This window comes from Gadus morhua, chromosome 1, assembly GCF_902167405.1.
Source record: "Gadus morhua chromosome 1, gadMor3.0, whole genome shotgun sequence".
In the NCBI taxonomy this organism is placed as follows: Eukaryota; Metazoa; Chordata; class Actinopteri; order Gadiformes; family Gadidae; genus Gadus; species Gadus morhua.
In genome coordinates this window covers 29,046,044-29,066,951 of record NC_044048.1, presented here as the reverse complement: position 1 = coordinate 29,066,951, position 20,908 = coordinate 29,046,044, and the positions used below count along the sequence as shown (strand labels likewise).

At 44.1% G+C, this 20,908-nt stretch overlaps 1 long non-coding RNA gene across 1 annotated transcript; it reads left to right on the top strand.

Annotated features, from left to right (window-relative positions):
* The first annotated feature begins 13,527 nt into the window (after positions 1-13,527).
* Positions 13,528-16,695, top strand: LOC115553384 (uncharacterized). Its single transcript, XR_003978452.1, has 6 exons — positions 13,528-13,597; positions 14,446-14,764; positions 14,876-15,001; positions 15,270-15,425; positions 16,023-16,110; positions 16,590-16,695. It is a non-coding gene; the product is annotated as an uncharacterized LOC115553384 (long non-coding RNA).
* The last annotated feature ends 4,213 nt before the right edge of the window (positions 16,696-20,908 follow it).

The following is a 20,908-nucleotide window of genomic DNA, read 5'->3' as shown; positions in this document are numbered from 1 at the left end:
AACTAAACCTGTTGTCTGGTCCTTCTCATCTCAGATGTGAATCTGTGGGACTGAAACTGATGAAACCCGGAACTGATTCAACTGATTCTGAATGTGGAGAACATGGTCCACATGCAGGACTAGTGGCAGGAATAGTAATACTAGGAGTCATACTGGTGGCTTTAATAATCAGAGCCATTATTCTGAGGAAGAAGATAAGAGGTAAGTGTTGCATTAATCTAAAATGTATCATGGTTACATTAAACTAACATGTATCATGTTACAGTAAACTAACGTGCTTCTTGTTACATTCAACTAACATGCATCAGGGTTATGCTGAATGATGGAGACTGCTGTCCTGACATGTTACTGTATTGTTTATCTCTATATAGAAAAGGCTAATCAAAGGCGGGATAAGGTAAGTGTTATTACTGGTTTGATACAGAACACAATAATATGTGTGAACCTTGCTGGCAGTGGTGAAGTTATTAGATGATGACCTTATTGTGAACCCATTGTTGATATTTTATTAACATTTTTTATTTTATAGAAAAGGGAAACACAGGAGCTGGAGACTGGTAAGATCTTATTCCACATTTTTCACTTTTGTAAATTTGTAACATAACTTTATTAATGTCTATTAAGTCTGTCTTCTATGAAGAGTCTTAATACGGAGTCTAAACATTATGCAATATAAAATATAAGGATCAAAAGTGTATTCAGTAGCTTGCTCCTCTTGTGTTGTGTTTCGAGGGTGTGTGTGTGTGTGTGTGTGTGTGTGTGTGTGTGTGTGTGTGTGTGTGTGTGTGTGTGTGTGTGTGTGTGTGTGTGTGTGTGTGTGTGTGTGTGTGTGTGTGTGTGTGTCCTCATCTCCGGCTGAGAGTACCCAGCTGCAGAGCTGCTCCACTGGGCTTCAGTCTTCAGTGAGTGCTGATGCATGTGGAGGCTGGCTGTATGTCCTGACTCTCTGCTGCCTTCTCTCCCTGAAACTACACCACTAAAGTCCACTGACGGTCCTGAACCAACCAGGGACCAACAAGAATGTACCATAACTATCCCTGATGGAACTATGGATGATCATGATGATGACCAGAGTCTGGGTCCAGCCCCTCCCTCAAGCCCCACACATAATGGATCTGTGTCAGTCTCAGACCATCAGGAGGACCATCAGCCTGTCCTCATCAAGAGAGACAGTGGAGCCTCCCAGTCCACCCCCCTCAGTCTGGGTCCCCCCTCCCCCCCCCCGGTCCACCCCCCTCAGTCTGGGTCCCCCCTCCCCCTCCCGGTCCACCCCCCTCACTCTGGGTCCCCCCTCCCCCTCCCAGTCCACCCCCCTCAGTCTGGGTCCCCCCTCCCCCTCCCGGTCCACCCCCCTCAGTCTGGGTCCCCCCTCCCCCTCCCGGTCCACCCCCCTCAGTCTGGGTCCCCCCTCCCCCTCCCGGTCCACCCCCCTCAGTCTGGGTCCCCCCCCCCCCTCCCGGTCCACCCCCCTCAGTCTGGGTCCCCCCTCCCCCTCCCGGTCCACCCCCCTCAGTCCGGGTCCCCCCTCCCCCTCCTGGTCCACCCTCCTCAGTTACTTTAATTTCCCAAGAGCCAAGATCGTATCGACTGTGTTTCTCTATTGAAGGGTTATGACCTTGTAGAAGAAGAAGTAAAACCAGTTTTTGAAAATTCTGGATCAACATGAAAGTAAATCTGATGACTCAAACGGAGGGAGTAAATACACCAGGCAGATTATTTCGAGGGTTAGTGGTGATAATCCATGTTTGAATCAATCCTCACAAGCAAGGATGTTAATAAATAGACATGTGAGGTGTTTTCTGTGAGGCGTCCTGGGATATGATGGGTAACGTTGGCTTGAGTACGATCTCCATCCTGTACAGGGAATGTTTATATGGAGATGTGGAGATTGAGATGTTGGGTGAGAGGAACCACTTGTCTTTGAACGATTTATTAGTATATTTCTGTTTGCAATGTTGTCTTTTTTAGTTTGAACTCAATTAGTGCAATGTTGACCACTTGGTGAACATGTTTTAGTTAATGGATATGATCTCCTGACGCTAGAGTCACTCTCACAACATGTGAGAGGGAACCATTTGGATTAGATCAAATGTTTCATCAGTTTTTCTTAAGAGGTAAAACCCCCCCATTGGTTGATCAGGGCAGGGGGGGCCTTTACACTCTTTTTTTAATGATACTATATATTTCACCCATGCGTGTCATTTTGAAGAGAAGGAAACTGATTCTACGTCAGAGATTTAGCGCCATCACTGTATTGAAGTTGTTGGATTGAATTCAGGACCAATATGCTAAATGCTAAACAGTGTTCCTCTGCTCCACTTTAAGTGAACCCTAGCCTGGTGCTCTGTGTGGCCCTGCAGGAGCTGAGGGCTGGTTTAACCACACTGATCGCTCAATGTGCAACAGGTGTGCAGCCTCACCAAGCAGCTGGGTCCAACCAGTCTGACTCGGGCCAGGTGAGGCTGCTTAAACCAGCCGTCATCCACACACACTCCACAAAACCGTGTCTGAAACGGTCTGTAAGGCCAAATCTTATTTCTACCCCTTACCCCTCCCCCTTGTTTTGAAGGGGTAAGGGGAAGAAATGGGATTGGGCCTAAGTGTATTGTTTTTTACCTTTATTTGGAGATGCATTAATGGGGATATTTTGCTTACATTTTACGGTGTTTATTTGTTAACAGAATTTTGGGGGTTTGGATTATTATGAAATGGCCTTCTTTCATCTGTCAAACATGCCTGTTCTCCAACCTTAACGACAGAATAGGCATGGTAGGTAACCCTGACATGTATCATGGTTGTTCTCAATGATGGTGACTCCTAACCTGACATGTTCATGTATTGTTTATCACTATATTATTGTGTCTCTAACTGACGTTTCTCAGAGTGACACAAGGTACTCATCTTGCTTCTGGAAACATTGGACCCGAAGCTTGTATCTGTTTTTAAATGTGTTTGTATTATAATTGTGGATGCCTCATTTGCATCCTTCTTAAATGTTTTGTATTGTTTTAGATATGTATATAGAATAAGATATATATATTTTATATGTGCTGTCTTTATGGACCTTATATGTCTTGAATAAAAAGTTGATTGATTGTTATATATAGCAAGGACCGGATCAACTATATAAAAACATGTATGTGTTTTTACTTTAGTTGGACCATGGATACACAGATGTGAGAACCTATAGGCCTGGCAGTGGTGATTATCAAATCCTAGGTCTGTCTTTGTGTGACGAGCTCTGTGGAGCTGACCGTACCCCAGACCAAGGTCATGGTCATGTTTGAGAAGACCACCTTCTGCGCGGTGCATACAGGGATCAGAGACTGAAGGGTCTGATGGGTACACTGGGACTGGTGACGACGGACTGGGTTATGAGGCTAACACTGACCCCATTTGCACGAAGGTGCATCAGCAGTTATATCTCTAAGGAAAAATGTAGGATTTAATTTCAATACTGTTACGATGTCCCTTTTTTGCATGGCTTTGAATGAATCAGTTGGAATTTTATAAATCCACTGGGTAGACTGAAAGTGGCCAGTAAGATCATTGGGTTAGGGCAGAACCTTTTTAATAGGCATGTGCTCAGGAAGGCCCATTTCGGCCTGAACTCTCCGGGCTTCCCCGTGCAGGGAGGGTCGGGCTTCAGGGTGCCATGGGGGAAGACTAAGGGTGCACTCACACTAGGCCATCTGGCCGTGGCCGTTTTCACACCTAACCGTGCTCAAATCTGCCAGTGTGAGTGTGGCCAGTCTGGCCAGGCCGGGCCAACTTGGCCACTTGGGAGAGGTGTGCTGCTACGGCACGGGCCGCTACGGTACAGATGCTAATGAGCCGACACGCGCACACGAACGGCTACGCAACCTGAGCTGGATGACGTATAGTCAATGCGACGACCACTGACATAATAAAGGCGACGAGCCTTCTTTCCCATTAAACGGTAAACATCGCGTCAAGCGGTTCAACTGTTGGTGTGTTCTCTGTGTTGTTATCCATTGTTGTTAAAACTCTGACTGGCGGCAGACTTTATTATGGTCCATGCAGCGGACGCTTGGTGATGACGTGTTACGACGTGATGACGTATGTACAAGAGCCTTCCGTGGCCAGGCCACAGCTGCGACGGCCAGATGGCCTAATGTGAGTGCAGGCCAGAGAACAATGGGGCCATTTGAGCACGGTTAGGTGTGAAAACGGCCACGGCCAGATGGCCTAGTGTGAGTGCACCCTAAGGAGGACCAGGAACTCGCTGACAAAAGGCAACATTCGCAATTTTATTTTATTTTTTTCTGTTGCGGGCGGATCTACGTCATACAGGAGAAGGCACCTCCCAAACCATCACCCAAGTGTGCAGGTTTTAGCGTAGAGGGAGGACGACACTCCTGTCCCCTCTAAAACCAGTACAACAACCAGTTCAACCATGGTAGCAGCTGGACCCTCAGGAACTCAACCTTCATCCACTACATCTGTGGTTTCTTGCCCCTCTACTTCGACAACGGGCTCAGAAGTGAGACCAAAAAGACCAACAAACCACTCTGGGTTCCTTGCTGTGGAGAACCATGGGCCCAAAGACGCAAAGCCATCTGGACAAGGAGTTATTCAAAATGGTGCCTCAGGATTTCCAGCCGTTTTCGATGGTAGAATACGAGGGGTAGGTAAACTAACATGTATCATGTTACGTTAAACTAACGTGTATCATGGTTATATTAAACTAACATCATTACATTCAACTCTAACATGTATCATGTTACATTAAACTGACATGTATCATGGTTACATTAAAGTCTAACTCTGGGTGTGTGTGTGTGTGTGTGTGTGTGTGTGTGTGTGTGTGTGTGTGTGTGTGTGTGTGTGTGTGTGTGTGTGTGTGTGTGTGTGTGTGTGTGTGTGTGTGTGTGTGTGTGTGTGTGTGTGTGTGTGTGTGTGTGCATCTCCACCTGAGAGTACCCAGCTGCAGAGCTGCTCCACTTGGCTTCAGTCTTCAGTGAGTGTTGCTGCATGTGGAGGCTGGCTGTATGTCCTGACTCTCTGCTGCCTTCTCTTCCAGAAACTACACCACTAATGTCCAGTGAATCTCCTGCACCAACCAGGGACCAACAAGAACATACTTCAAGAACAACTACCCCTGATGCAACTATGGATGGTGATGACCAAAGTCTGGGTCCTGAGGACGATGTCATCTGGAGAGACTCCCAGTCCACCCCCTCAACCTCCTCCTCCCAGTACAGCCTCTCCACCACCCACTCAGCCTACAGGTCTGGTGCTGGAGAGAGAGACATCGAGATGGGTCCAGGATCAGACCCTAAGTATCAACCGTGATTCACTATTGAAGGGGAATGACATTGCAGAAATGACATTCTAGAAATTCTGGATCAACATGAAAGTGAATCTGATGGTTCAAGCTCAGAAACTAGGGGAGGAAATACACCAGTCTGATTCCTTCATGATGCCAGCTTTCACAGGAGACGAGGCGTGGTGTGTTTAACATCATTATTTGATCAATCCTCACATTATTCTTCTATCTGTGGCTCACAGAGCAAAGACAAGCGAGGGGTTAATAACTAGAGGTGTGAGGTGTGCTCGGTGAGGCGTCCTGGGGTTTGATGGTAACGTCTGCTTGTGTCCACGCTCCCCCTCTCTTGGTCGACCACCGAGCCTTCTCCAGCCCCCTGAGTGTCTCTTCCTTCGTCGTGAGCCTCCTGAACGGCTCCTCCTTCCTCTCCGGGCTCCAGGGCGGTCCCGGACAGCTTTCTGCTCCCCGGGTCAGCCTCCAGAGCGGCTCTACACGTCCGTTGGAACACGTCCAAAGTATTTCATTAACATGCGGCAAATGTCCTTCAATGTATTTTAATGGTCGCCATAACATAAGTTCAGAAATGTTAATGCAATACTTTGGGGAGAATTCACTTGAACTAAGTCATTTCATTTAACATAATGTAGGATACCCACCTCCGTTCAGTAGGACGCCCTCTTCACTTCTCCAGAAAGAAACGCATCCCGCGCTGAGTATGCTGCGATCTTTATAGCTCCATGGCTGGCACGCGGTGGGCCCCAGTGTAATTTGAGAAATGCATCCCTGCCGGCGATTTTCATTGGATTAGGAAATTATGGGCGGGACTATTTTGTCCCGCTCACGGACGCTCTGGCATCTACGGATACGAATACTTTTGCTACACATTAACCACCTATAGAGCGGTGCAAAACAACCTGCAAAAAAAACCACAGCTGAGACTTGCAGGAGCAGATTCGAGCAGTTGTAAAATGGATTTGTGCTCGCTCATTAAAATGCTGAATTAACATAGCGTTCACAGATGTGCAACTTCTGATGCATTAGTTCAAATTTGGGTTTACGAATGCACACCTTTTGGGCTTGTTCTCAGATTTAAAACACGGGTGTGCAAATGTGTTTTGCACCAACTGCGCTGCAATAATTGTAGCAAAAGGATTTGTGCACCTGTAACACAGATTTGCGTACTCGTAGACCCTATTTTGTGTTTACAATGGTATAAAAAATATTTACGACTACAAATGTAATTGTTTTAAGATAATAATAATAATAATAATAATAATAAATGAAATTTATATAGCGCTTAATATGGTACTCTAAGACGCTTGTAAGACAAGCGTCTTAGAGTACCATATGTAGACAATACCTATGTAAGACAGACTAGGAATAAAAGAAAAACAGAGGTTAAACATGAAGAATAAGGTGGGAGTTAGGTGGGGAAGGCTAGTGTGAAAAGGTTTGTTTTGAGGGCAGATTTGAAAGAAGAGAGGGTTGGAGAGACTTTGAGGGGAGTGAACTCCAAAGCGTGGGGGCAGCAACTGAGGAGGCCCGATCACCCCAAGTCCATCGCTCAATCCGTGGAACTTGTAGCAGGTTGACAGAATTGGACCTGAGGAATCGGGAGGGGGCGTGGTGATGGAGGAGGTCGGCAAGGTAGGGGGGGGCTAGGCTGTTGAGGGCCTTGTAGGTGATGAGTAAGATTTTGTAGTTGATTCTGTGTTTAATTGGAAGCCAATGGAGTTCACGGAGGACAGGTGTGATGTGTTCTCTGGAGCGGGTATCAGTGAGGAGGCGTGCAGCTGAGTTCTGGACATATTTAAGTTTTTTGAGGACTTTGTTGGTGTTGCCGTAGAGAAGACCATTGCAGTAGTCAAGCCTGGATGAAATGAAAGCGTGGATGAGTGTCGCAGCAGCGGTAGTTGACAGGTTGGGGCAGAGGCGGGCGATGTTTCGGAGGTGGAAAAAGGCAGTTTTGGTAATATGGTTAACATGGGGGAGGAAGGAGAGAGTGGGGTCCAGGATAACTCCAAGGTTACGGATTTTGGTGGAGGGGGTGATGGTGGAGCCGTCAATGTTAAGGGTGAAGTTCTGAGTGGAGTGAGTGAGGGTGTCAGGACCAATGATGAGGATTTCAGATTTGTTTGGAGTTGAGTTTGAGAAAGCTGTTTTGCATCCAGGTCTTGATGTCAGTCAAACAGTTGGAGAGGGTTGAGAGGGTGGAAGGACTGATGGTTTTGGAGGGGAGGTAAAGCTGTGTGTCATCAGCGTAACAATGGAACCGGAGTCCATGGTGACGGATGATCTGACCAAGAGGAAGCATGTACAGAATGAAGAGGAGTGGACCAAGCACAGAACCCTGGGGGACACCGTGGATGAGAGGAGTAGTGGCTGATTGACAGTTGTTGATGGCGATGAATTGATGTCTGTCGGAGAGATAGGATCCAAGCCAGGAGAGGGCAGTGCCAGTGATGCCAAGGGTGGATTGGAGACGGGAGAGGAGAATGGAGTGATTGATCGTGTCAAAGGCAGCACTGAGGTCAAGGAGGATGAGGATATTTAGGGAGCCAGTGTCAGAGGATAGCAGAAGGTCATTGGTCACTTTGAGGAGGGCAGTTTCTGTACTGTGTTTGGAGCGGAAACCGGATTGGAAGAGTTCAAAGAGGTCGTTGGTGTCAAGGTAGGTGATGAGTTGTTTGGCAACAACACGTTCCAGGATTTTAGACAGAAAAGGTAGATTGGAGATGGGGCGGTAGTTGTTAGGGGAATCAGGATCCAGGCCGGGTTTCTTTAGTACGGGGGTGACTGATGCAAGCTTTAGGGAGGAGGGGACATGGCCGGAGGATAGAGAGGAGTTTACAGTGTTAGTGATGAGGGTGGAGAGAATGGGGAGACAGGCCTTTAGAAGTGTGGTGGGGAGCGGGTCCAGGTTGCAGGTTGTTGATTTCATGGTTGAGACTATGGAGGAAAGATCAGAGGAGGTGATGGTAGCAAATGTGGAGAAGGATTGACCGGTGGTTAGGGGGGGATCCGATTTGGGACGTAGGGCGGGGTCGATGGTCAACTGGCTGTGGATTGTGCTGATTTTATCATTGAAGAAGGATAGGAAGTTATTGCATTTTTCAACTGAGAAGGATTGAGAGATGGTGTCCAATGGCTTGAGGAGTGTGTTAATGGTGTTGAAGAGGGTCCTTGGATTGCTGCTGCCAGACTGGATGATTCCTGAGTAGTAGGAGGAGCGGGCGGAGTTCAGGGTGTCGTTGTATAGCTGGAGGTGTTGTTTGTACATTTCCTGGTGGACGGTAAGACCTGTTTTGTGGGAAAGCCGTTCCAGTTGGCGTCGTTTGGATTTGAGATGGCGGAGTTCGTCAGTGTACCATGGGGCAGAGTGGGAGAATGAGACCAATTTAGACTGAACAGGTGCAAGCTGGTCAAGGCAGGATGAGAGGGGTGAGTTATAGCAGTTAACCAGGTAGTCGGGGGAGTTGTTGTGGGTGATTGTGAGTTTAGCGATGGACTCAGAAAGACATGTGGAAAGAGAGGATGGGTTGATGGATTTGAGGTTGCGGAAAGTGATGGTGCGTTTTTGCTTCTCATGGGGGGAGGGAGTGTGAGTTTGAAAAGTAATGGCCAGATGGTCAGAGATGTGTAGGTTGTTACTGGCCAGGTGACTGATTGTGATGCCAGTGGAACAGACCAGATCCAGGGTGTGGCCTTTGTTATGAGTTGGAAAATCGATGTGTTGGGTGATGTTGAAGAATGAAAAGATTTCCAGAAGTTCGATTGCGGGTTTGCAGACAGAGGAGTCCACATGAATGTTGAAATCGCCCAGGAGGAGAACGGATGGAGATATAGCACAGAGCTGGGTAAGGAATGCCGATAGATCAGAGGGAAAGGCAGGGTCGGGCTTAGGGGGACGGTAAATGACTGCAATGACCAGGGGCTTGGGACCAGACAGTTTAAAAGAAAGGGATTCAAATGAAGAAGGGGTTGGGATGGATGTTGCACTGGTTTTAATGTCATGGCGATGGATGATGGCAATTCCACCACCAGAATGACCATCCAGACGAGGTTTGTCAATGTAAGAGTATCCAGGGGGCGTGGCTTGATTGAGTGAAAAATAGTCCATGGGTTTTTGCCAGGTTTCAGTGAGACAGAGAAAATCCAGTGCTGAATCAGAAATAAATTCACTGAGGAGAAGTCCTTTTTTATTAAGTGAACGGGTGTTTAGAAGTGCAAATGTCAGAAGAGATGAGTTTTTGTTGGTGACAGGTTGAGGAGTTCTGGGTAGCGGAGTGAGATAAACAGTGCGCACGGTGTGGTTGTAATGTTGATGACGTCGTGTCTTTGGCGGGTGCCGATTGGCCCATAGTGAGGAAATGGAATTTTCTGAGCCGGAGTAAACAAACGTCCTCCGGCTGCCTCGGTGGACATATCGTGGCCAACGAAGGAGTCCGAGTTCTTTGATTGTGTTGGATATAATGTGTCCGGGAGGAGTGCATGGTGAAGAGTGTAATTGGAGGAGCTCGGAGATGGAACAGTGGCGTGGCGTGGGGATTTTTTTTGAGGAAGCCAAGTGAGGCCAAACCTTTAGAGAAAATAGTGCATTGCAGCTTGGATGTATTTAATGCAACTACAAGAGCTTTTTGAGCGCCTGGTCATTTACCAGGACTTACACACGCCTGTAATCTGACCAACACGACACGCTCTCTCTCTCTCGCTCTCACACACTCACACACACCCCCCCCAAACACACACACAGTCCTCCTAAACATCTCATTAAATTACACATTTGATTATAAATGCAACCCCTCCCCGACCGAAATGCACAAGCCGCTAATGTCATCAATCCTGACACGTCCAAACAGTGCCAGTTTCACAGCGCAGTATATGTGGCTTTTTGATTTACCGTCCCTCCCGATTGCCCGGGACAAGTTGGCAAGGTCCACGAATCCTGTAGTGACCCAGGGATTGTTAAGGGAGCACGAATCCTTGTCAAAAAGAAGACACGGCCAGCAAAATAGTCGCTGAAGTTTGCTGCTGCCAGCTAGCCACTCCGTTCGTGTATAGTTTTCTTCATTGAACATCCGAAAGAAGCCTTGCTTTCTCTCCCCGCGCAGTTTCAGCTTCGGTGTTGGCCTGCAATCGGATTTTATTTTGATTCGCTGCTGTTGTGGTAGTTTGGTCAAATTATTTTTAAGCAAATAATCAAAATCTCCACCCTCCATAACTGCACTTGCTAAGTAGGCTACTCAAAAATAAGAACAATTCAAACATGCTAATTTCGCACTATTTGTTCTGTTATTGTTTTTTCGGTGACGTTGATAATGATGCTTTGATTTGATTGGTGTGAAGCCAAGGGCCGAGTGGCTTCCCTTGGCAACCTCCTGACACCCTCCCGACCAATCAGAGGAGGGCAGTGTCATGACAGTAGCCTCACCTGATTGGTCAATTCTTTCTTTTTTTTGGTCAATTCTTTCTTTTTTTTTCACCAAGGGATGCCAGCTCGGGCTGGCTTCCTCGCAGTGTGCAGTGTCGTGTTTCGCCGCGTCTATAGTTTATAAGAGGGGCGCCGTATCGCGCATTGTGAAATGGTCAATGAGAGGAGAAAATGGGGAAGAAATGACAGCAACACAGCACAAAATAATTAACGAAACTGTTAACATAAATGTTTTTATTGGATGACAACTACAGCCTAAAATAACAGGGAAGCCTGGCTTCCCTTTGCCTCCGGGAGAAAACGCCACTGAGATGGAATACATATATATTATATATATATTATACAGTAATTGGAGGAGCTCGGAGATGGAATACCAGTGTTTAAGCAGGGGACGATGACGGAGGGCAGGGTTGTAGCAGCCCGCTAGCATGTAGTCACCCCGCAATGGCTCACCCGGCAGCCAGCTAATCAATGGCCCAGCGCTGCAGGCAGGTCCCGCACAGCTGACAGCAGTGGCACGGACAGGTAGCATCCAGCTGGTCACAAGCTGGCTAGCTAAGGACCAGTTTCCAGGGCTCTGTGGCTTATGGTGAGGCCACAGAGCCAGCACAGCGGAGGCAGAGGAGTGGAGCCTGCGGTTGTAGCTACGCTGGAGACGGGGAAGCCAGTTGGACGGCGCTGGGGGTTAGCAGCAGTCTAGCCGGCCAGCAGGTGTCATCCACCAACAGCTGCACGACTCCACGCACAAAACACAAAACAAAACACGCAGACGTTTAACGTTCAGGAATAAATAAAGAAAGAAAGAAAACCGACGCACTTACTTAACTTAACTTTGTAGTCCGATCCGAGGTCCAGAAGGGTTTCAGACAGAAGCTGTTGAAAGTAAGCAAAAGAAAACTGATAAAAAGTTAAAAGACTAGTAAGAAAAAGAAAATCGCAGAAAAAATAATGTTCAGAATGACGTTCCGGTGAGCAGCAGCAGCAGCAGCGTTTAAAAGGCAACAGCGTCCACCAACTGTACGACTCCACGTATAAAACACGTAGAAATAAAGAAAACTGGCGCACTTACAATAGCGAAAAGTGACTATGTATAACAAGTAAACTTAGCAAAACTACTAAAGACCAAAAAAAATAAAAAAATGTTCAATGCAATTGTGAGAAATATTGAAAATACTGAATAAAAACAAGCCATACAGAGCGGCGTTAGACTCGCCAGCGTCCCCGTTACTAGGCCTAAGATGTGTTCAATAATAGTCCTTAGTATCTTTCAGGATATTTATTTAACATTCACAGGGTTCATCGACTAACAGGCATCTCTTGGGTGGCCACGAACTATCTTCCTCCGACCTCCGTGCCAGCACGCATGCATACATGCCTTCTCGCTCGGTACGGAGGCTCACCTGTGACAATGCGTATGAGCATTGCATATAGTTCTACAGTAATGTTACACATTTGTGACTTTAGAGTACACATGCAAAATAAATATATACGACTTCAAATTTACTGTGACTTTAGTGTACGCATTCAAATTCTGCAGTTACAGGTGCTAAAGACTTTTGCTACAATAATACCTTCATACACGAGGCCCCAACCATAGATATATATAGTGTTCTATATATATCTATGGCCCCAACACTGCTTTTGGATCAACCCAGAGCTATAGAGTTATATCTGACGAGAGGAAATTCCCTGACGTAAGTGCGAGGAGGGTGGGGGGTTCATTCTCGGTCTTCATACCAACGCAAACATATAAAGCAAAAGAAGTAAAAGCTGCTCTTCAAGTTCAAGTTATTCAAGGTAAAGTGAACTAATCTCTGTCCTTAAATCTAATCTCATATTCTAGTTATATCAGATTAAATTACTTCATTTGTATTTCAATCTGGGATTCAATGGATTTTGTTCTCACTTTTTTAAAGGGCGTTTAATTAATCCCTTTCCTTAGTGGTTTTAATTTCCCAAGCAGCGTGCTGAAATGCTACACGTACGTGATTAACCTCCTAGCGCAATTGGTTCGCTATCTCGGGATATTGGGCATGGGCAATATCCGATGATGGAGATCTCAATCTCGGGATATTGTTTTCATCGCAAAATGTCCCGCTTTGTTTAAAAACAAATGAATCCCGGTTCACGTGTACCTATATACTGAAACAATTAGGCACCTCAAACTAAAACAATTACCACCTCAGGTTCCGTCGATAATTGTTAATCAATTGAAAGTAGCCTACATTTGAGAGACGATGCTTTATTCATCTTATGTTGACATAGTATTTTTCATGTTGGTGTAATGATGCTGTTTCACACACAGTTTGTAAATATTATTTGAATGGTGATATTGTGTGTCGACCGTGGGTCGACACACACATACACTGTACATTGTAAATAAATTGTTTCGTTTTGGGAAGTAGCCGTGTAATAAGCGGGATAATGTATAGAACTTCGCCGGTCATTATCGAAAAATAAGCCCCTTTATGGCGAAGCAAGACACCTCCGCTGCGCGTCGGTGTCCTGTTCGCCCTGTCGGGGCTTATTTTCTCTAATAATAATGTAGGCGTTCTATTGCCTACATTATCCGCGGGGGAAATCAATTCTCTATTTATGATTTCACAATGACTGAGTCACAGTTGAAGATTTTCACATTCACAGGCTAAAAACTGCAAGAGAGAATTTAGCGTTGGATCAAGTGTGATATTTAAGTTTTGTAGATATGTAGGTAGGCTATGGGGGTTGGAGATGCAGCGACCCCAGGATGTTAACTTCCTGTTTGCGTTTCACACCTTTCTTGTCAGCAGCACAAGAGACAAACAAAGCAACAACTGCTATTTGCAGTGCTGAACTATTATTCGGATGCATGTACTTGATTAAATTGTTTCAATAAAGTAAGTACAAGGTTCTTCCCGTTCGTCTCGTCCCACCCCTAGTGCTGATAATGTAGTGGGCTGGTCTGGACAGAAAATGCCAGGCCTGAATTTTTGTCCCAGTCCACCCCTGGCAGTGAGGGAACAACTCAGAACTCAATGCATTATGTTTGGTTCTGCATTGCGTGCAGCAACTCATTTAGAATGCGTTTCGATTGAGTTTTTCGTTGGTCTCCCCTGCAGCTCATATCGCTCTTGTGGTTCTGCTTTTCCATTTTGAAGGAGCCGTGCTTTTTGCCTGCATCGTGCTGCTGCTGATGCCGAGACACAAAAACTCAAGATAGTCGTACATTTGGTCTATAGAAAAATAATAATAAGCATAAATACATGAAACGCTGAATAACTAATTCATGGAGCTATTGTTTATATGCTAGATTATAGTTTAGTTGATCGCTATTGTGTGTGTGCCAGGCAGACACACGGCAAACTGACAAATTAGAATTGGATTTATTTTACTGGGATCCACGCCGGCGAGAGACATCTACATTCCGATTGGCTGGCGGTCATTTACAGCCGAAACGCTACTAGCTAATTTGCATAGAGTTGAGCTGTTTTCAACTCTCATTTACAGCTTTACAGCTTTAAAGTCTTGCTCCTATCGCTTTATCGCTCATGTCTAATAGAAAGTGAACGCTTTACAGCTTTTGGCGTGAACGCACAGTAAGAGACTATTCTTCCATATCCCATAAGGCCACGTGGCTCCTGATCACGCTGAAAAACGAAATTAATTCATTCATTGCACATTCATTCGGATTTCTTTCTGGTAAAATGTCGCATTCATTAACTGCCTTTCTTTTATCTCTCCCCAGATATTTCTGAACGTCAACATGCATGGCAGTGATGATATGGCAGCCAAAATATAGCAAGTGTGGCCCATATAACTTTTAAATGAAAGCATGTCAAAACAATAAACCTTATTTTACATTAAATTAATTGCAGCCACACAACTTTGCTGCCCTCAAAAGGTTAATACAAATTGGAAAATGTTATTTTTCAATTTGGAATTTATTTTCAAGATATATTTACTTTTATTTCATATTTATTTTATTGACAATGCTACTGCTTCAGCAAATTGTCGCCCAGCAGAATACAGTACAGAAGAGGGCTGTTGTCCAACCTGCCCACCAGGTAAGAGGCAATATCCTGACTAATTAGCTGGTTCAAAAATCTCTCATTTGGAATGTTGTTTTGTTTGTATTTTTGTTTTTCATATATAGTAAATTGTTTTGGTTCCAACAGGAATGTATGTTAGTAGACATTGCACAGAATTCACAAGTACATCATGTGCATCTTGCACAGAAGGTACTTTCCAAGATGGTGACAATGGGCGTGAACAATGCTTTTCATGTAAACATTGTGATGCAGGTACATTTTCACTTTTCCACTTATTAGCTCAGTGATATGTAACCATGTCATTTAAAACCCTTTCCCCATTAAACAGGACCATGAATACTGAGTTAAAGGAAAGGAATGAGAAACATGAGTTTAGATTAATGAGGGTAACAGGTGCCTAGATGCCCCTTGAATGCACTGAATACTCCCCTTCTGTTCCTATCAAGTTATTCTAATCTAAGACTTCCTCAGATGACCTTCTCAATCTCTCAGGTTCCTCTGTAACTGTTGTGATTGACAGGTCTCGGCCTGAAGGCGAAGAAGTCTTGTTCATCAACATCAGATGCTGTGTGTGAGGTCCTGGATGAATTCTTCTGTAGTGACTCTAACAGAGGTGGATGTAGGGCCGCTCAGAGACACACGGTTTGCAGTCCTGGTCAATACATCGGTCAAAGAGGTCAGTGTTCTATGTATCAGAATCAGAATCACTTTTATTACATCTTATTGTACAGTACACAAGAGTAAAAATCGTAGGCTTGGTTCCGCAACATTCACATATATACATATATATATATGTTAGAGCTGTCAGTTAAACACGTTATTAACGGCGTTAACGCAAACCAATTTTAACAACGTTAATTTTTTTAACGCGCGATTAACGCACATTATTATCTTTTTTTTTCTTTTCTTTTTTTGGGCTCAAAACAAAGAAGCAGTAGCCTGACTACTATGTTCAAGGCATATCTTTGTATGTTCATCGTTTAATTGCATTATAGGCTTTTTTTTTGTAGGGGCCATCCAGCTTCTTACCATTGAATGCATTGGAGTCTAAGTTATTCCATGATCAAATACAACAGTCTGACTATGAGTAGATGGATAGAAACACCTTTGAAATACAATTCTCTGTTTTCTTCTTCCTTCTTGGAGCTTGCGCTAAACAAATGTGGTGAAGGTAGTTGTATTATTTAACCTTGCCATGTTTAACATGAATGTAATGTTCACACCACATTAGAGAATGATCTTGTCCTAATAAAACATCTTTATATTCCTACAGGAACAGCAGATAAAGACACAGAGTGCCCTCACTGTACTGATGGAACATTCTCAGATGGCACATCATCGTCTTGTCAGAACCACACAAAGTGAGTGAATATTATAGTTTATTTATCAATACAGAGTACATTAATGGGGCTTTTAGCATCAGGCCTGGGCAGTATACCATATGTGTATTGGTGTGGCTAATTATTAGCAGTGGCTTATAATTAGCAGTGTTTTGTAGTTTACTTTTCCATTTAATCAGATAAATGGTAATAAAATAAACGGCAAAAGTATCAAAAGCTTGACAATCAAACGTGATTTTCTATTTTCATTTCATCCAGAGTGTCTTTCAGTCATTTCTAATATAGGCAGATACAGGTCATTAGGATCAGGTAGGGGTCAGGCATCTAGCTCAAAAACAAGAGTATACCTGAAGGCCTACAGGAAGGTTGTGGTCATTGGGGATCACACCCAGTGCTTTTGGACCAGGGGTCAAACCCCCAGTCTACTATCCTCCCCCCAGGATAGGATATACACTACACACCCTGAAACTAAACCTGTTGTCTGGTCCTTCTTATCTCAGATGTGAATCTGTGGGACTGAAACTGATGAGACCAGGAACTGATTCAACTGATTCTGAATGTGGAGAACATGGTCCACATGCAGGACTAGTGGCAGGAATAGTAATACCAGGAGTCATACTGGTAATGGCTTTAATGGCTTTAATCATAGCAATCTGGGGATGTCCCCTGAACGTCCCCTAAATGTTGTGAGGACGTTACATAGACGTCCCGGGGACGTTTGTTTGCGACGTCCCCGGGACCTTTAGGGAACCATACAAAAGGACGTCATGGGGACGTACCGGGGACGTCCCGGGGACGTTTGTTTGCGACGTCCCCGGGACCTTTAGGGAACCCTACAAAAAGACGTTGTGGGGACGTTCCCTTGCGACGTCCTTATAACTTTCGGGGACGTTCAGGGGACGTCCTAGGGACGTCATTTTGTTAGCTGGGTATAGACAGTGGTGTAGTCTACGTGATACGCAGGTATACGCCGTATACCCACTGGGAACGCACCAGGATTTGCGTATACCCACTTAAAAATGTGCACGGATACGTATCAATCGTCTTGTGACAGATCTTTCACTTCTGTGTTTATTTTTCGGAAATATCGGTTGGGTATAACTGCAATAAAATACTTTAAGCAGGGGAAGTAATCTCCTACATTCACCATTCATAAAATTCCCACTGCGCGCTCGCGCTCTGCCCTGTCTCTGTTAAGCGCGAAGCTGCCCCTGCATCTCTGCACGTTAGTTGGCGGGCCGAGCCCCTCCTTCTCGCGTGTGTGCGTGCGTGGGCGTGCGTTCGTGTGTGTGTCCAGTCCTCCCATATTAATGTGTAAACCACATAATAAGTAGTCAACAGAAGACAATGTTTTAATCCCACTTTATATCTCCTTGTTACTTTTAGATGAGAACCCCTGGCCAGCCTTTCAGACTGGGTGTCAGGCTAGGGAATTTAAAAACAGTCATCCTTGGTTAGAGTGGAGGGAAAAAAAGTTGTAGGTAAATGTCAGCCAACATACAGGTATACACAATTTAAATTCATAATGTTAATCACTATGCAAATGAGAGTATAGCTAATTCATGGTCATTTTTAAGGTGCAGTAATTTCACACTTTTACACAATTCAATTACTGTATGGTATGTTAGATAACAGTAAGAGCTCAAATTAGAGCAATTGAAAGAGTGAAACATTAGTCTCCTGTCATCTCCTTCTCATGCACTGGTTAGCCATGGATGTTAACAGTTCATTAAATTATATTGAGTAGATTTTGTCCTTGTTTAGCATGTGCTATTGCTACTATAGATATACAAAGGACAACTTGTCATTTTTGTGTTCTATTTGTTCATACTGTTATTAAAACTGATAAACCTACTCAGCTTTCCATGATTGTTGATCATCATTATACTCTTAAATCAGCGGGTTGTAGACCCCTGCGTTGGTGAGTGTGGTGCGACACCCCATAAGTGCCACACACGTACACGTACCGGTCGGACGGGTTTGTACGAGGCTGGGAGGGAATCATCACAGTATACCCACTACAATAAAATAGACTACACCACTGGGTATAGAGTTATATCTGACGAGAGGAAATTCCCTGACGTAAGTGCGAGGAGGGTGGGGGGTTCATTCTCGGTCTTCATACCGACGCAAACATATAAAGCAAAAGAAGTAAAAGCTGCTCTTCAAGTTCAAGTCATTCAAGGTAAAGTGAACTAATCTCTGTCCTTAAATCTAATCTCATATTCTAGTTATATCAGATTAAATTACTTCGTTTGTATTTCAATCTGGGATTCAATGGATTTTGTTCTCACTTTTTTAAAGGGCGTTTAATTAATCCCTTTCCTTAGTGGTTTTAATTTCCCAAGCAGCGTGCTGAAATGCTACACGTACGTGATTAACCTCCTAGCGCAATTGGTTCGCTATCTCGGGATATTGGGCATGGGAAATATCCGATGATGGAGATCTCAATCTCGGGATATTGTTTTCATCGCAAAATGTCCCGCTTTGTTTAAAAACAAATGAATCCCGGTTCACGTGTACCTATATACTGAAACAATTAGGCACCTCAAACTAAAACAATTACCACCTCAGGTTCCGTCGATAATTGTTAATCAATTGAAAGTAGCCTACATTTGAGAGACGATGCTTTATTCATCTTATGTTGACATAGTATTTTTCATGTTGGTGTAATGATGCTGTTTCACACACAGTTTGTAAATATTATTTGAATGGTGATATTGTGTGTCGACCGTGGGTCGACACACACATACACTGTACATTGTAAATAAATTGTTTCGTTTTGGGAAGTAGCCGTGTAATAAGCGGGATAATGTATAGAACTTCGCCGGTCATTATCGAAAAATAAGCCCCTTTATGGCGAAGCAAGACACCTCCGCTGCGCGTCGGTGTCCTGTTCGCCCTGTCGGGGCTTATTTTCTCTAATAATAATGTAGGCGTTCTATTGCCTACATTATCCGCGGGGGAAATCAATTCTCTATTTATGATTTCACAATGACTGAGTCACAGTTGAAGATTTTCACATTCACAGACTAAAAACTGCAAGAGAGAATTTAGCGTTGGATCAAGTGTGATATTTAAGTTTTGTAGATATGTAGGTAGGCTATGGGGGTTGGAGATGCAGCGACCCCAGGATGTTAACTTCCTGTTTGCGTTTCACACCTTTCTTGTCAGCAGCACAAGAGACAAACAAAGCAACAACTGCTATTTGCAGTGCTGAACTATTATTCGGATGCATGTACTTGATTAAATTGTTTCAATAAAGTAAGTACAAGGTTCTTCCCGTTCGTCTCGTCCCACCCCTAGTGCTGATAATGTAGTGGGCTGGTCTGGACAGAAAATGCCAGGCCTGAATTTTTGTCCCAGTCCACCCCTGGCAGTGAGGGAACAACTCAGAACTCAATGCATTATGTTTGGTTCTGCATTGCGTGCAGCAACTCATTTAGAATGCGTTTCGATTGAGTTTTTCGTTGGTCTCCCCTGCAGCTCATATCGCTCTTGTGGTTCTGCTTTTCCATTTTGAAGGAGCCGTGCTTTTTGCCTGCATCGTGCTGCTGCTGATGCCGAGACACAAAAACTCAAGATAGTCGTACATTTGGTCTATAGAAAAATAATAATAAGCATAAATACATGAAACGCTGAATAACTAATTCATGGAGCTATTGTTTATATGCTAGATTATAGTTTAGTTGATCGCTATTGTGTGTGTGCCAGGCAGACACACGGCAAACTGACAAATTAGAATTGGATTTATTTTACTGGGATCCACGTCGGCGAGAGACATCTACATTCCGATTGGCTGGCGGTCATTTACAGCCGAAACGCTACTAGCTAATTTGCATAGAGTTGAGCTGTTTTCAACTCTCATTTACAGCTTTACAGCTTTAAAGTCTTGCTCCTATCGCTTTATCGCTCATGTCTAATAGAAAGTGAACGCTTTACAGCTTTTGGCGTGAACGCACAGTAAGAGACTATTCTTCCATATCCCATAAGGCCACGTGGCTCCTGATCACGCTGAAAAACGAAATTAATTCATTCATTGCACATTCATTCGGATTTCTTTCTGGTAAAATGTCGCATTCATTAACTGCCTTTCTTTTATCTCTCCCCAGATATTTCTGAACGTCAACATGCATGGCAGTGATGATATGGCAGCCAAAATATAGCAAGTGTGGCCCATATAACTTTTAAATGAAAGCATGTCAAAACAATAAACCTTATTTTACATTAAATTAATTGCAGCCACACAACTTTGCTGCCCTCAAAAGGTTAATACAAATTGGAAAATGTTATTTTTCAATTTGGAATTTATTTTCAAGATATATTTACTTTTATTTCATATTTATTTTATTGACAATGCTACTGCTTCAGCAAATTGTCGCCCAGCAGAATACAGTACAGAAGAGGGCTGTTGTCCAACCTGTCCACCTGGTAAGAGGCAATATCCTGACTAATTAGCTGGTTCAAAAATCTCTCATTTGGAATGTTGTTTTGTTTGTATTTTTGTTTTTCATATATAGTAAATTGTTTTGGTTCCAACAGGAATGTATGTTAGTAGACATTGCACAGAATTCACAAGTACATCATGTGCATCTTGCACAGAAGGTACTTTCCAAGATGGTGACAATGGGCGTGAACAATGCTTTTCATGTAAACATTGTGATGCAGGTACATTTTCACTTTTCCACTTATTAGCTCAGTGATATGTAACCATGTCATTTAAAACCCTTTCCCCATTAAACAGGACCATGAATACTGAGTTAAAGGAAAGGAATGAGAAACATGAGTTTAGATTAATGAGGGTAACAGGTGCCTAGAT